Consider the following 15142-nt stretch of genomic DNA (forward strand, 5'->3'; position numbering starts at 1 on the left):
GGAGAGCCAAGGGTATGTAGGATGGAGAGCCAAGGGTATGTAGGATAGAGAGCCAAGGATATGTAGGATGGAGAGCCAAGGATATGTAGGATGGAGAGTCAAGGATATGTAGGATGGAGAGCCAAGGATATGTAGGATGGAAAGCCAAGGATATGTAGGATGGAGATCCAGGGTAAGGAGGATGGAGAGTAGATAAGCAGGAGTGTGCTACTCGCCGATGGGTTCACCTACAGCGGAATTTGTTGTTGACGTCACCTTTTCTATGACGCACTCGCTGCGCGAGTCTTTTGGAAGGTTTTGCCTCGTGCACTTGGCCGGGCTTTACATTGCAAGGTCGCCCGCCCAGAACGTGCTCTCACACTGCTCTGCGGCAAAATGCACGTGTATCTGAAAAAAACAGTTACGTCAACTAAACATTCCGCCTTGGGCCGTGGTATCCGCAGATTGTGCAGGAGAGATCCGGAGTTGCACACTCTTGTTTATCTACTCGTGGTAGGATTCAGTAGCCCAGTAATCCTCTATATGTAGCCATTGCTCTCTATATGGTCAAATTGTTAACAGACTGCTATATATGGTCACTCTATTGTGGTGGGTTGCAATGTGTCTTGTCTATATAAGATCAGAATAATACTTTATACTAATAATAATACTCCTTGGTGACCATGTACAGCAGTGCAGCATGTCGAGTGTGCACTGTACAGACATGTACTGACGATATATAGGGTCATGACCATATATAGAGCAGTAACCATATGGCCAGTTGCCTAGGAAAGTCGACCTTCGGGGACATTTTGGTGAAAACCAGTTTTTACGGAATCTCATTGATATGGTAGGTACGGAGTCTACTATACTCTTGGAAAACGAAATATTAGACCGATTAATGCCGTTTTCACTATGATACGGTTCATCTTATGCCTGACTCCGGCAGCCCACTGCTCAAGAAACTGGACGAAGACCACCAGCAGCAAGAGTCTGCCGAGCAACAACAACTGAATGCAGACAGCCAGCAATCATGAAGCTCCTCCTTACCAATGCAGGCGGGCTGCTGTCCAAATTCGGAGAGTTTCAGCACACCCTGTTGCTCTCAGGTGCGGATGTTGCCATAGTGACTGAGACGAAACTAACAGTGGATAAATGCTCTCACAGTGCATCTATGATCCCGGGATACTGTGGCCCGATTCGCCGAGACCGAACAGAACACGGAGGTGGCATTGGAGTCTGGATCAAAGCCGGCATCGCGTACCAGCATCTGGATCAGTACCAGTCTGCTGAATTCGAAACAGCCTGGCTCACCGTTGGCCAGTGCAACAGCAAAACTGTCATAGGTGCAGCCTATCGCCCTGGTTCCTGCGCTGACAATGATCTGGCTCTACTCGAGCACCTAGACCAAAACATAGATACCATGCGGCAGCATGGTAAGCACATGATTCTGGCTGGAGATTTTAATGTTCACAGCACGTCCTGGCTTGGCAGCTCTCGAACGACAATCGCAGGGGAGTTCTTGGAAGAAATCAGTGCAACACACTGTCTTGTCCAGCACGTGACCCAGCCAACCCGTGGGCCAAACACATTGGATCTCGTCTTGTCCGACTTTCCTGGCACTGTCCACACAGCAGTATCATCTCCCATTGGGCGCTCTGACCACTGTGTAGTATTGTCCAACTTTCAGGAAATCACTCCTGTACTGGAGCGGCCAACAAGCAGGAAAGTATGGCGTTATGGCCAAGCAGACTGGGGCAGACTGAGGGCACATTTCCGCAGCTTTGACTGGGCTGCTGTCGTCTGCGATGTCCCCGAACTTGCATGTGAACAACTCACAACTGTAATTCTGGATGGAATGGACACGTTTATACCATCTAAGACCCTGACAGTACGGACGACAGACCCTTGTTGGTGGACACCTGAGTGCAGCACTGTAGTTCAAGCAAAGACTCGTGCATGGAAACGGTGGCATCAGCACCCCGATGATGGAGATTTGCGAGCTTCATTCATCGACCTAGTGGCCCGAACAGCTGCTATTTTGCTGCGCGCCCAATCATCACATGATGCTCGTGTTAAAGCTAAGCTCAGCTCAGGCTCACTTAACGACAAGCAATGGTGGTCTAACATGAAGAGAGCTGCTGGGATGGAGCGTGCCTCTGAGATACCTCTGCTGAAGGACACCGACGGCACAGAGTATCCAACTCGCCAAGCCAAGGCCAATTGCCTCGCCAGGTACTACTCCCAGAAGTGTAGCCTTGCAGATGATGCCATCTCTCCAGACGATCTGCCAGAAATGCAGCATTTGGACCGCCATGGTCTTGACCGCATCCATTTCCGGCTTGCTGATGTACGCCGCCGTCTAGCCAAGCTGAATACATCGAAGGCAACAGGACCTGACAATATTCCAGCAAGAGTCCTAGCTCAGTGCTCCAGTGAGCTTGCAGAACCAGTCACCAAACTGTTCTCACTCTGCTTTCGCCACGGTGTTCAACCTACCAAATGGAAGCTGGCCCATGTGGTTCCAGTCTTCAAGAAGAACCCCCGCTCGGATCCCAAGAATTACCGGCCAGTCTCACTACTATCCATCCTGTCAAAAGTAATGGAGAGTATAGTAAACAAGCAGCTCGTGAATTATCTGGAGCGTTTCAATATTCTGCCCGACAGTCAATATGGCTTTCGGCAAGGAAGAGGCACGTGCGACATCCTCACTGCTTTGCACACTGAGTGGGTCAAGACTGTCAGCGATGGAGGGTACGCTCACATGGTGGCGGTGGACATAGCAGGAGCATTTGATCGGGTATCACGCTCTGGACTGATTTTCAAAGCCAAGAACGTTGGCATTGGTGGCTGCCTGCTGCACTGGCTGCAGGATTACCTCCTGAACCGCAAACTATCAGTCCTGGTCCACGGCAACTCATCCTCTCCGGCGCCCATAACAGCAGGTGTGCCCCAAGGCAGTATCCTTGGCCCGACACTTTTCCTCTTGTATGTGTCTGACCTGGATCAGTGCCTGTCTCCCGAGACGCGACTAAGTTCCTTTGCAGACGACACAACCCTCTACAGCCTCATCCACACGCAGGACAATATGCATGACATGACTGCTGCCTTGCAATCCAGCCTCAAGCGTCTTGAAGAGTGGGGAGAACGCTGGCGCATCAGATTCGAGCCCTCTAAATCGCAACAGCTGCTGATGACTACGAAAGCCACACACCCTGCTGTCCCTGACATCAAGTTTGGAGGTATCGCGGTTCCGGAAGCCAACACCATCAAGCTTCTTGGAGTGACATTTGACGCCAAGCTGTCATTCCGGGATCACTTGCACTCAATTGCGACACGTGGCTGCCAGAGACTGGGTGTTCTCCGTCGGGCTTGCCGGGTGTTAGATTACCATGGCCGGCTTTGTGCGTACAAGGGATTTGTGCGACCCATCCTCGAGTATGCTCCCCTTGTGTGGATGGGAGCTGCATCCAGCCACCTCGCCCGACTCGACCGTGTACAGAAACGTGCAATGGCCATTATTGGCCCTGGTGCCCTTCTTCAAAGCCTGTGCCACCGCCGGATTGTATCTGGGCTGGTATACCTGTACAAGCTCCAGTGCATCCCAGGACCACCCCAGCTCACCGCCATGATCCCCACTCCAGCCAACCATGTAGAAGCTCGGCGCACCCGGAGTCAACCCCCTCCTGGCCAGCAGCACCATGTGCAGCTGCAGCAAGTCCTGGACAGGAGAGCACCTGCCTATGCTTCTCGCTCCTTCCCGTTTTCTGTAGTGTCAGTATGGAACAGCTTGCCGAGCGAAATTGTAAGGGCTCCACTCAGCTTGAAGCGGCTCCACACGTTCAAAGAAGATGTCCATAAGTACCTCACGCACCAACACTGGCTGATGGCTACCGACTTCTACGGATGAACTCTTGACTGTGGCACGGGTCATGTTCCTTGGTTCGGCTATGCTGATGATATTGGGCTTCATTTACCTTTTATTATTTAATTTTTTATCATTAATTTATTATTTAGTTTGTCTTGTTTGTTATGATTTCTTGGTTTTCCACCCGGTTTAGTTATAATTTAAATTATTATTTGGTGCAGCTTTAGCGCTATGTGGTTTATTATTTTCCTTTTTCTTAATTTCGTATTTAGCGCTTTTGGGCGTCATTATTTTCTTCTCATTATTTCGCACCAAGTTATTATTTTGTGGTATTCTCTAGCTTCTGTTTGTTTGCAGTTGCTCTTGTGCAGCCCCCCCCCCCCCCCAAACACACATTTTTCGATGCCTAGTTGCAACGCTGACGCCGAGACCTCTGGTCGGTTGAGTTGCTCCCAGCACATCAGCACGTCGTCCCTACATCCCCTATGTTTTGTCCTTTTCCTCGTTTCTTTTTGTTCTCCACCTGTATTCCAGTAGGGCTGTGTCAATAGTAAAAAAAAAAAAAAAAAAAAAAAAAAGTATGTCACAATAAGAATTTGTCACAAATGTAACTTTTGTCAAAAAGGTGTTTGCATATTTCCCCTCTAGAACATAAAACATAGCTAACGATTCAAATAATGACATTGCAATAAGGAGGATGAGCTGGAGTGATATTTGGATTACTTTATTAAACAATGTTAAGTGATGGAGACGATGCGAAAAACCATCTAAAAAGTAAGGAGAAATACATGTAAGGAGAAAAAGCGATGGAAAAAGATTATTCGAACATGTTTTCGTACAACACTCTTCAGGAATCACCATTGTACTAAAGAACAAATAAGAACAAAGGAAACAATATAGGAGTAGCAAGGTTCAGTGACCGCACTAAAATACCAAAGTGTGATATTTCTCACAAAGGTGTGCACAAAACAATGGTATGAGAATTATAAGCGTGGCATGTGTGTATCAGCAACAAAAGAAAATAAGAATGAATAATAATAATATAATAGCAATAAAAAGAACAAATTCTGCAGTCATCGCTACACTACAACGAAGTCATGAAAGTTTACCAGAATTAATTTTCTTGTCACATTCATCAGTGGAAAGTCGTGACTGAAGAGTAACCATGCTGAACAATGATTAAATATACATTCAATGATGTGTTACGAGAACAAAATACAGTGCCAAAATAGAAAGAGGGAAGGTGAGACAATAGCAGTGAAGTGAGAGCTAAGTGCAACGGTGGGTGAAAAACTAATAATTATAACGCTAAAACTGTGTAGTGAGACAAACAATCATGCTGTGCACCTACGAAAACAATTTTAACGCAACTACATGTTTCTTCTGCTTACAAAGATCAGGCTTATGCAAACGAATACAAACAGCCTCAAGTACTTTCAACTGACTAGCATACCGTGCACGACAAAGAACAGAAAAACTAAAATCATCATACACCTGCAGACACTTAGGGTGAGACAACAAGTGAAGAAAAACGGCAGACTTCTTACGATCACAATCACCATCTGATTCCTCGTCTCCAACAACCGCAACCTCGTCCTCCGTTTCATCTCCCAACTCGTCCTCAGTGTCGTCCTCCGTGTCATTCTCCTCATCAACACTGATCGGTCCCAGGCTCGTTTGACGTTGTTTAACCTCCGTTCGTTGACTCCTCCTTTGATCTTGATGGCAACTTGTTACCATTGTTGTTGTTGTTGTTGTTAAATCTTGTGTTCCCAGTGTCCTCGCCGGTGCTTGATCTCCAGTACTGTAATAATTCATTGAATAATTAGCCGTTGATCGTCTAGGTCTTTGAATGTTGATTGTGTTACTTTCTTTGTTGAATTCCGTTCCCTTCAGCCTTCTTTCTCGTTGTTCACAATCAGTGCTTGCCTCATCCATATATGCACGTGCCACCGACACCACAGACTCAGCCCCAGCACCGCCGATGATAGATGTAGGTGGCGGTTCTGGGGGAGGCAACGGCAAAGACGGCGATGAGGGCATTACCTCATCACAGCGTCCACTTTGGTCTTGAGCTGAATGTTGTTGTGGTGTGTTATCTTGTGTTGTTATGGTGCATTGTGTTGTGGTGACAATATGCCCATTACCCGACTCCAAGGCTCTCGATACGGGTAATGGAGGCACTATTGCCGATGACGGAAATTGTGCTAACGATGGCTGTGGCCGAGGGTTCTTCAGTGGCCTGCCGCGTTTTGGTCGCAGTGCCCGTGCCGAGCCAGTCAGCATATGCAGTGGGACGTGCTGCTTGATACGTGCGTTCAGATGTTGAAGAGTCCTACCAACGTACCGACTACCGCATTGTCGGCACTCAAATTGGTATACCAATTTAGATGCAAGTTGGGTTGGTAGGACATCCTTCCTCACCGTGAACGCACGTACAGTTGTGAACACGGGTACAAAATGTACCGCGTAGTAAGTTTGCTGTACAATTTTCCGTACCAAGCGACTCATGGATAATGAGAGGTTACCTTTCCAGGGGAGAGAAAGATACGTGGGACATTTGTCCGGGCCAAAACGTTTTTCCTTTTTATCCAGCCTTTCGCTCATGAGTTCCTTCAATAGATCGTCAGGGTACCCGTTCTTTAGAAAAACGGACTTGAGGAAGTCCATTTCCTCAGCTAGTTTGGAAGAGGAGCAAATACGCTCTGCTCGATCCACCAAGTTACGCACTAAATTCACCTTGTATTGGTACGAACAATACGAGTCAAACATTATGTACTGGCCGGTGAATGTAGGCTTTCTGTACACAGATGTTACGGTACCCTGACTAGACTTTTCCACAAGGACGTCTAGAAAGGGAAGTTTGTTGGCTTGTTCGTGTTCACACGTAAAACGTATGGAAGGATGTAGGTCATTTAGAATACCAAGAAAGATTTGGCTATCTTCAAGAGAATCAAACCAGGTGAAGGAATCATCAACAAAACGAACGTACAATGCTGGCCACAACTGTTCTGCAATCAGTGACTCGCAGTAACCAACGAACACATTCGCTAAAACTGGACCCAATGGAGAGCCCATGGCTACCCCATCAACCTGCCTGTACATAATGTCACCGAAGGAAAACTCCACACCAGTCGTCACGAGCAACATCAGTTCCCGGAACGCCGTCTCCGATATCCATGGCGTGTCAACTTCATCATTTCGGTACAACACATCTAGGCAAATATTGATAGTCTCTTCTAACGGGACGTTCGTGAACAGACTAACAACATCAAACGAGCACATATGCGCGGAGGCCGGAACCGGGTGGGAGCGAAGGACGTCAATGAATTCGAAGGTGTCTTTAACTGTATGTTTTCATTGACGTCCTTCGCTCCCACACGGTTCCGGCCTCCGCGCATATGTGCTCGTTTGATGTTGTTAGTCTGTTCACGAACGTCCCGTTAGAAGAGACTATCAATATTTGCCTAGATGTGTTGTACCGAAATGATGAAGTTGACACGCCATGGATATCGGAGACGGCGTTCCGGGAACTGATGTTGCTCGTGACGACTGGTGTGGAGTTTTCCTTCGGTGACATTATGTACAGGCAGGTTGATGGGGTAGCCATGGGCTCTCCATTGGGTCCAGTTTTAGCGAATGTGTTCGTTGGTTACTGCGAGTCACTGATTGCAGAACAGTTGTGGCCAGCATTGTACGTTCGTTTTGTTGATGATTCCTTCACCTGGTTTGATTCTCTTGAAGATAGCCAAATCTTTCTTGGTATTCTAAATGACCTACATCCTTCCATACGTTTTACGTGTGAACACGAACAAGCCAACAAACTTCCCTTTCTAGACGTCCTTGTGGAAAAGTCTAGTCAGGGTACCGTAACATCTGTGTACAGAAAGCCTACATTCACCGGCCAGTACATAATGTTTGACTCGTATTGTTCGTACCAATACAAGGTGAATTTAGTGCGTAACTTGGTGGATCGAGCAGAGCGTATTTGCTCCTCTTCCAAACTAGCTGAGGAAATGGACTTCCTCAAGTCCGTTTTTCTAAAGAACGGGTACCCTGACGATCTATTGAAGGAACTCATGAGCGAAAGGCTGGATAAAAAGGAAAAACGTTTTGGCCCGGACAAATGTCCCACGTATCTTTCTCTCCCCTGGAAAGGTAACCTCTCATTATCCATGAGTCGCTTGGTACGGAAAATTGTACAGCAAACTTACTACGCGGTACATTTTGTACCCGTGTTCACAACTGTACGTGCGTTCACGGTGAGGAAGGATGTCCTACCAACCCAACTTGCATCTAAATTGGTATACCAATTTGAGTGCCGACAATGCGGTAGTCGGTACGTTGGTAGGACTCTTCAACATCTGAACGCACGTATCAAGCAGCACGTCCCACTGCATATGCTGACTGGCTCGGCACGGGCACTGCGACCAAAACGCGGCAGGCCACTGAAGAACCCTCGGCCACAGCCATCGTTAGCACAATTTCCGTCATCGGCAATAGTGCCTCCATTACCCGTATCGAGAGCCTTGGAGTCGGGTAATGGGCATATTGTCACCACAACACAATGCACCATAACAACACAAGATAACACACCACAACAACATTCAGCTCAAGACCAAAGTGGACGCTGTGATGAGGTAATGCCCTCATCGCCGTCTTTGCCGTTGCCTCCCCCAGAACCGCCACCTACATCTATCATCGGCGGTGCTGGGGCTGAGTCTGTGGTGTCGGTGGCACGTGCATATATGGATGAGGCAAGCACTGATTGTGAACAACGAGAAAGAAGGCTGAAGGGAACGGAATTCAACAAAGAAAGTAACACAATCAACATTCAAAGACCTAGACGATCAACGGCTAATTATTCAATGAATTATTACAGTACTGGAGATCAAGCACCGGCGAGGACACTGGGAACACAAGATTTAACAACAACAACAACAACAATGGTAACAAGTTGCCATCAAGATCAAAGGAGGAGTCAACGAACGGAGGTTAAACAACGTCAAACGAGCCTGGGACCGATCAGTGTTGATGAGGAGAATGACACGGAGGACGACACTGAGGACGAGTTGGGAGATGAAACGGAGGACGAGGTTGCGGTTGTTGGAGACGAGGAATCAGATGGTGATTGTGATCGTAAGAAGTCTGCCGTTTTTCTTCACTTGTTGTCTCACCCTAAGTGTCTGCAGGTGTATGATGATTTTAGTTTTTCTGTTCTTTGTCGTGCACGGTATGCTAGTCAGTTGAAAGTACTTGAGGCTGTTTGTATTCGTTTGCATAAGCCTGATCTTTGTAAGCAGAAGAAACATGTAGTTGCGTTAAAATTGTTTTCGTAGGTGCACAGCATGATTGTTTGTCTCACTACACAGTTTTAGCGTTATAATTATTAGTTTTTCACCCACCGTTGCACTTAGCTCTCACTTCACTGCTATTGTCTCACCTTCCCTCTTTCTATTTTGGCACTGTATTTTGTTCTCGTAACACATCATTGAATGTATATTTAATCATTGTTCAGCATGGTTACTCTTCAGTCACGACTTTCCACTGATGAATGTGACAAGAAAATTAATTCTGGTAAACTTTCATGACTTCGTTGTAGTGTGGCGATGACTGCAGAATTTGTTCTTTTTATTGCTATTATAAAATTGTTGTCTCCACGTCGATTATTTGAATAATAATAATAATAATAATAATAACAAATATGAAGGTGACTGAAACACATTTAGGCTCAAATGGCAACAACTTTGTCACACTACACGACAAACATTATTTGAACAATCCACGCTTATAATTCTCAAGTCGGTGCAATGGCCCTGGCACAACAGTGAGTATGAGGGTAAGAAGTGCAGCTGCAACAATATCTCTTTTAAAACAGTCAAGGCAAAGGTGTGAATGCAACTTTAACATCAAAAGCGCTGGGTACTGCCCACACGGCCGAAATCTTCGTTTGCACGCCGCCTACGGGTGCGAAACTGAGCTTTGTACTGGCGAGCTGTGCTTGCCGGAGCAAAACGGCCCGTGAGATCCGCTACGAGATTGGCCCAAATGGCTCTTCTAACTGCTGGGACAGAACCCAGGAAATTTTGGGCCCCGTCCCGAAGGCGGACTGCCAAATATGGTGCGCATTGCGCATCATTCCACTCGTTTACCGCAACACAATGATTGAAATACTCGAGGTATTCCAATCAATCGCCTTGGCCCGTGTATGCCTCCGGCTAGGCCTCCGCGGAATGTGCCGGCATAGTTTCGGGAATTATCGGTGTGATTTTTAAAACGGGAATTATTGGCAATTTTTGTGGAATAATCGGTAAAATTTGAGCAATGTCCCCCTTTTTTCAATTTTTTCCATTTACAACACCCTGATTTGTACCAAAAAGCTTGTGATCCTGAAGTTGGATCACCTGGTATTTCAAAAAAGAAAGAAAAAAAGCTTCCAGCCGAGTTTCATGCATAATTCACGCGAACCGTGATTTTTTGCCCGTACAAGTGGCAAAAAAACCCGTATGCGGTACGGTATCTGCAAAAAAAGGGAACAAAAAAGCATTATTGTGAGAATTATCTGTGGAATTACGGGAATAATCGGTCGCAATTTTGAGCAATGCTCAAAGGAATTATCGGTAAAAATACGAGCATATTCCGCGGAGGCCTACCTCCGGCATAATTGAAGGTCTTGCGTTTTGAGCAGCCCGTGCTCCCCCAGCAGCATTTGCTGCGCCAGCAACATTGGCACCAGCAGCAGGACGGTTTTGAGCCATCTTATTGCAAGAAGAATACAATAGCACGAACAGGGCAAGCAAAGCTTGAAGAAGAGGCTGTTTAGCTTCTTAGTTCTGACCCAAAGGTGGAATGTTTTCTTATTCCCCGTTGGTCCTCTTTTATCTCACTCAGTTGGGCTGCTGGGCGAGTCAGTGCTCTGCCATCCTGCCTTTCCGTATTGCGGTGTGGCTTGCGCATAGCTGCGTACGCAATCTGAATGGTACGGCACTGACTGTTGCGTACGCAATCTGAATGGTACGGCACTGACTGTTGCGTACGCAATCTGAATGGTACGGCACTGACTGTTGCGTACGCAATCTGAATGGTACGGCACTGACTGTTGCGTACGCAATCGGAATGGCACGGCACTGACTGTTGCGTACGCAATCTGAATGGTACGGCACTGACTGTTGCGTACGCAATCTGAATGGTACGGCACTGACTGTTGCGTACGCAATCGGAATGGCACGGCACTGACTGTTGCGTACGCAATCTGAATGGTACGGCACTGACTGTTGCCAGGCAGTGGTACAAGGTGAAATATTACATTTCCCAGTCCAAAGGTTGAACCCGAGTGCGCTAAGTAGTTGTGAGAAATCACACCTCAAAGTCTTCAGTCTCACAAGGGTGTCACCCCCATAGTTCGACTGCTAGCTTCCTGACTCCCAAGTACCGGAGTTTATGCAGGCACGTGAGACATGCACCCCCTTTAGACCAGCCAGTCTAATAGCAAAAGAACTCTTGTGCTCGTCACACACAGGACACAAGTCAGTTGAGTTTACCCGAAGGCCATCTATCAATAGAATATTACAGTGGGAAAATCATCCCTGTGCCAATAGTGCGGCTTCGGCGACGGCCAGTTTGGCTGCCTCTGCTATTGCGGCATCGGCCTCTGCCGTGAGGTTTTCTCGTACAGCCTGGACAGCGTCTCGAGCAGCGAGAGCGTCAGCAGTCAGCCGACTTGACGGCACATGATGGGCAGCGGATGGCGCCCGGGAGCGTTTGGGCGGCGGGCCCTCGTCTATGGCTGACGCACATTTCTTCAGTGCATTTAGGATGGAAGTCAATCCTCCAGCCAGTGCTCGGAGCTTCTGAGCTTGAGGAAACCGGTTCAGAGCTTTGAGTGCGGCTGCACCCGCCTGCAACTCCACCAACAGATCCTACGGGTGACTTGCATGGCGAGGCACAGTGCGGGTTGCGATGTGTCCGTTAGTTGCCATTTCTGTTCAGAGGAGAACACATACAGTAGAAAGTGTTTTAGCATTATCGCTTGATCCTGGACACAGCACCAAATGTCACGGCCAGTGATCTATCTAGTGGCACCAGGCCGTCGACCGATATAGTCGACATCAAGCAGATAAGTAGCTCACCTGTTTCAATTCTCACACCAGAGTGTAGAAGAGGGTTGAAGGGGAGCGATCGGAAGATACTTTCTTCGTCTTTATTTCTTGCAGTAAGAAGGCTATTTATGTGATTTTGATGAACAAGAGTGGTTACTATAATATCATCGTATTGTATTAGTATCTAAGATGCCAATACCATGGGGAGCTCGCTCACCCAGGTGATAATGTGTACAATGAGTTTGATAGTACAAGGGGAGCTCGCTCACCCAGGTGATAATGTGTACAATAAGTTTGATAGTACAAGGGGAGCTCGCTCACCCAGGTAATAATGTGTACAATAAGTTTGATAGGACAAGGGGAGCTCGCTCACCCAGGTGATAATGTCAGTGTTACCAAGTGCCCTCTACCCCCATGCGTATTGCCCAGTGCCATTTTGCATAATTTTTCCGAGTTTTCCGTACTCGTTTTTCAGGTCAACATTTTGACTGATCTAGTTCACTTTTGAAACCTACGCACGAATTCAGTCACAATTTTCAACTTCACCAGGTCATAACCTTGGTCTACTTCGCTAGATTTTCATAACCTAGGGCTCGTTGGAAAGCTCTAGGCAGGAGCAACGCCAGGATGCCAAGCTCCATTATGAAGCCGCCACAAATCAGGCGCGGTAACACAGCAAAGTCGTCTCCAAGCCTAATATGCAAGCACATCGTCCCATTAACACCATTCCACTCTCCTTCATCGCAGAACGCTCAAGTTTTTTCGAGGCGATTCAAACTTCCGCCGGTCACATCATTATAAAGTGCTCAGTCGCTCAAAGAGCACACAAAAAAGGGATTTCCCCCAAAATGGCGAAGAGTTCGATCGAAAAATTTGATTTTGCCAAGGTAAGAATACCTGAATACGGCGCGCGATATCTCAGGAGTCCGACATCGTAACACTTCAGCAATTGTTTCATTGGACAGCTTGGAGTTTCTTCTACCACGTAGACTCTTGGATTGTTGAATTTGCACAAGAAACGATGGAGTTACGATGGTTTTAGTAATCAATAATATACATGATCGTTTGCGGGATAATTGATTGGAATCCGTACTGCGGACAAAACTTCGTTTTTCCGTAAAAATACGGACAAATACGGGCGGTTGGCAACACTGTAATGTGTACAATCAGTTTGATAGTACAAGGGGAGCTCGCTCACCCAGGTAATAATGTGTACAATAAGTTTGATAGGACAAGGGGAGCTCGCTCACCCAGGTGATAATGTGTACAATCAGTTTGATAGTACAAGGGGAGCTCGCTCACCCAGGTGATAATGTGTACAATCAGTTTGATAGTACAAGGGGAGCTCGCTCACCCATATGATAATGTGTACAATAAGTTTGATAGTACAAGGGGAGCTCGCTCACCCATGTGATAATGTGCACAATCAGTTTGATAGTACAAGGGGAGCTCGCTCACCCAGGTGATAATGTGTACAATAAGTTTGATAGTACAAGGGGAGCTCGCTCACTCAGGTGATAATGTGTACAATAAGTTTGATAGTACAAGGGGAGCTCGCTCACTCAGGTGATAATGTGTACAATAAGTTTGATAGTACAAGGGGAGCTCGCTCAGGGCCTGGTCAGACTGCGGCAAAATCGAAATAATCCCAGGATTATAATCCGAATCTCCATAGTAACTTGCCGCCAGAGCGGCAAAAGCGGGAGTTGACGCTCCAAAAAAAAAGCAAGAACGGACCACGCTTTTCCGCTCCAAACAGGATTTGACGCTGATACGCCATTGACGCTGATAATCACTGATTTTTTCATCTCGATATCGAGGAGCTAATTGGCCACGGACAACAACAAAACTCATAAGGATGGTTGCAAGGATTGCACTGAAGGTGTTGGCGATCCCCAAGGTGAAGGAATTTGACGTCGTTCGTGGAGATTACCACTTGACGCTCGAAATGAAGTTTGAATTTTCACTCTCCCGACATGTGTAGTGTGATCGCGATTCAAATTCTGGACGCTGTTCTGTTTTCGTCAGGCAACCAAAATTTGCCGCAGTCTGACCAGGCCCTCACTCAGGTGATAATGTGTACAATAAGTTTGATAGTACAAGGGGAGCTCGCTCACCCAGGTGCAATCCAGGAGCTTGTAGTACGAACAGCCGCCCGTCATACGGTAAATTGGGCTGACGCAGTTGCCGACTAGTCTTCTTCGCGCCCGCAGGCTCTTCCCTCTCAATCTCGGTCCCCGTAGGGTGCAAGCGGGCCGGAGTCTAGAGTACGAATACTGTCGACCCTTTGCGTCGTACGACACGAGAAATGGCGTCACACTTGCTCGACTAACAGGGGTGTCAGCTCCCTTGCAGGACTAAGCGTGGTCCCCTCAAGCTCAACAGTGTAGTGAGTACAATGCTGACGACTTGTACTGAAGGTGTTGCCGACGTACGACAAGACTTGGTGGCTCTAGGCCACGAGTTGTAAGCCATGATTGCTCAACTACCGAAAGCGCCAAAATCCTTCGCAGGACTAATCATGGTTCTTACAGAACTCAGGAATATTTCGGAGTCTAGCTTTGGCTGCTGAACTCAATGCGTGATCGCTTTCGCGACGAGTCCGATCCAGATCATGACATATTCATTGCTGTTGTGTTCATTGCTGTTGTGTTAATTGCTGTTGTGTTCATTGCTGCTGTATTCATTGCTGTTCCTAAATTGTCTATGTGTTAATACAGTGAACACGTGGGTGGATTGTGGCAACGAAGGTGAAATGTTCGTTACAAGTACCCCCAAAACCTGGGATGACGGTGAAGAGTTCTGCCAGACACTCGGCAGCCACCTGGTCAGTCCTTCTCAACTAACAACAGCCTGCAAAACTATGCTAATGGGAATACTTGGAAAGGAGAATATGATAATCCATGTCAGCTACAGAAGATTCCTGGATGAACTTGACTTCCGCGATGTTTGGAACAATTTTAAAGTTTCTGACAGCGCCATTACTATCCCTTATGAGTTGGATGATTGTTCCAGTCAATATCTTGGGGGAAATGTTAAGTCATGGGACTCGAACTGCCGTCTTCGGCTTCCTATCGTTTGTGGAAGGAATACCAGTAAGATACTAATAAAAAAATTTTAACAGAGAGGTAATATCATTTTTACAAAAGAAAAAAGGACCAAGGAACTACAAGTTACGCTATACTGTCCACTAACA

The sequence above is a fragment of the Sycon ciliatum genome, chromosome 9 (assembly GCF_964019385.1).
Source record: "Sycon ciliatum chromosome 9, ocSycCili1.1, whole genome shotgun sequence".
Classification (NCBI taxonomy): Eukaryota; Metazoa; Porifera; class Calcarea; order Leucosolenida; family Sycettidae; genus Sycon; species Sycon ciliatum.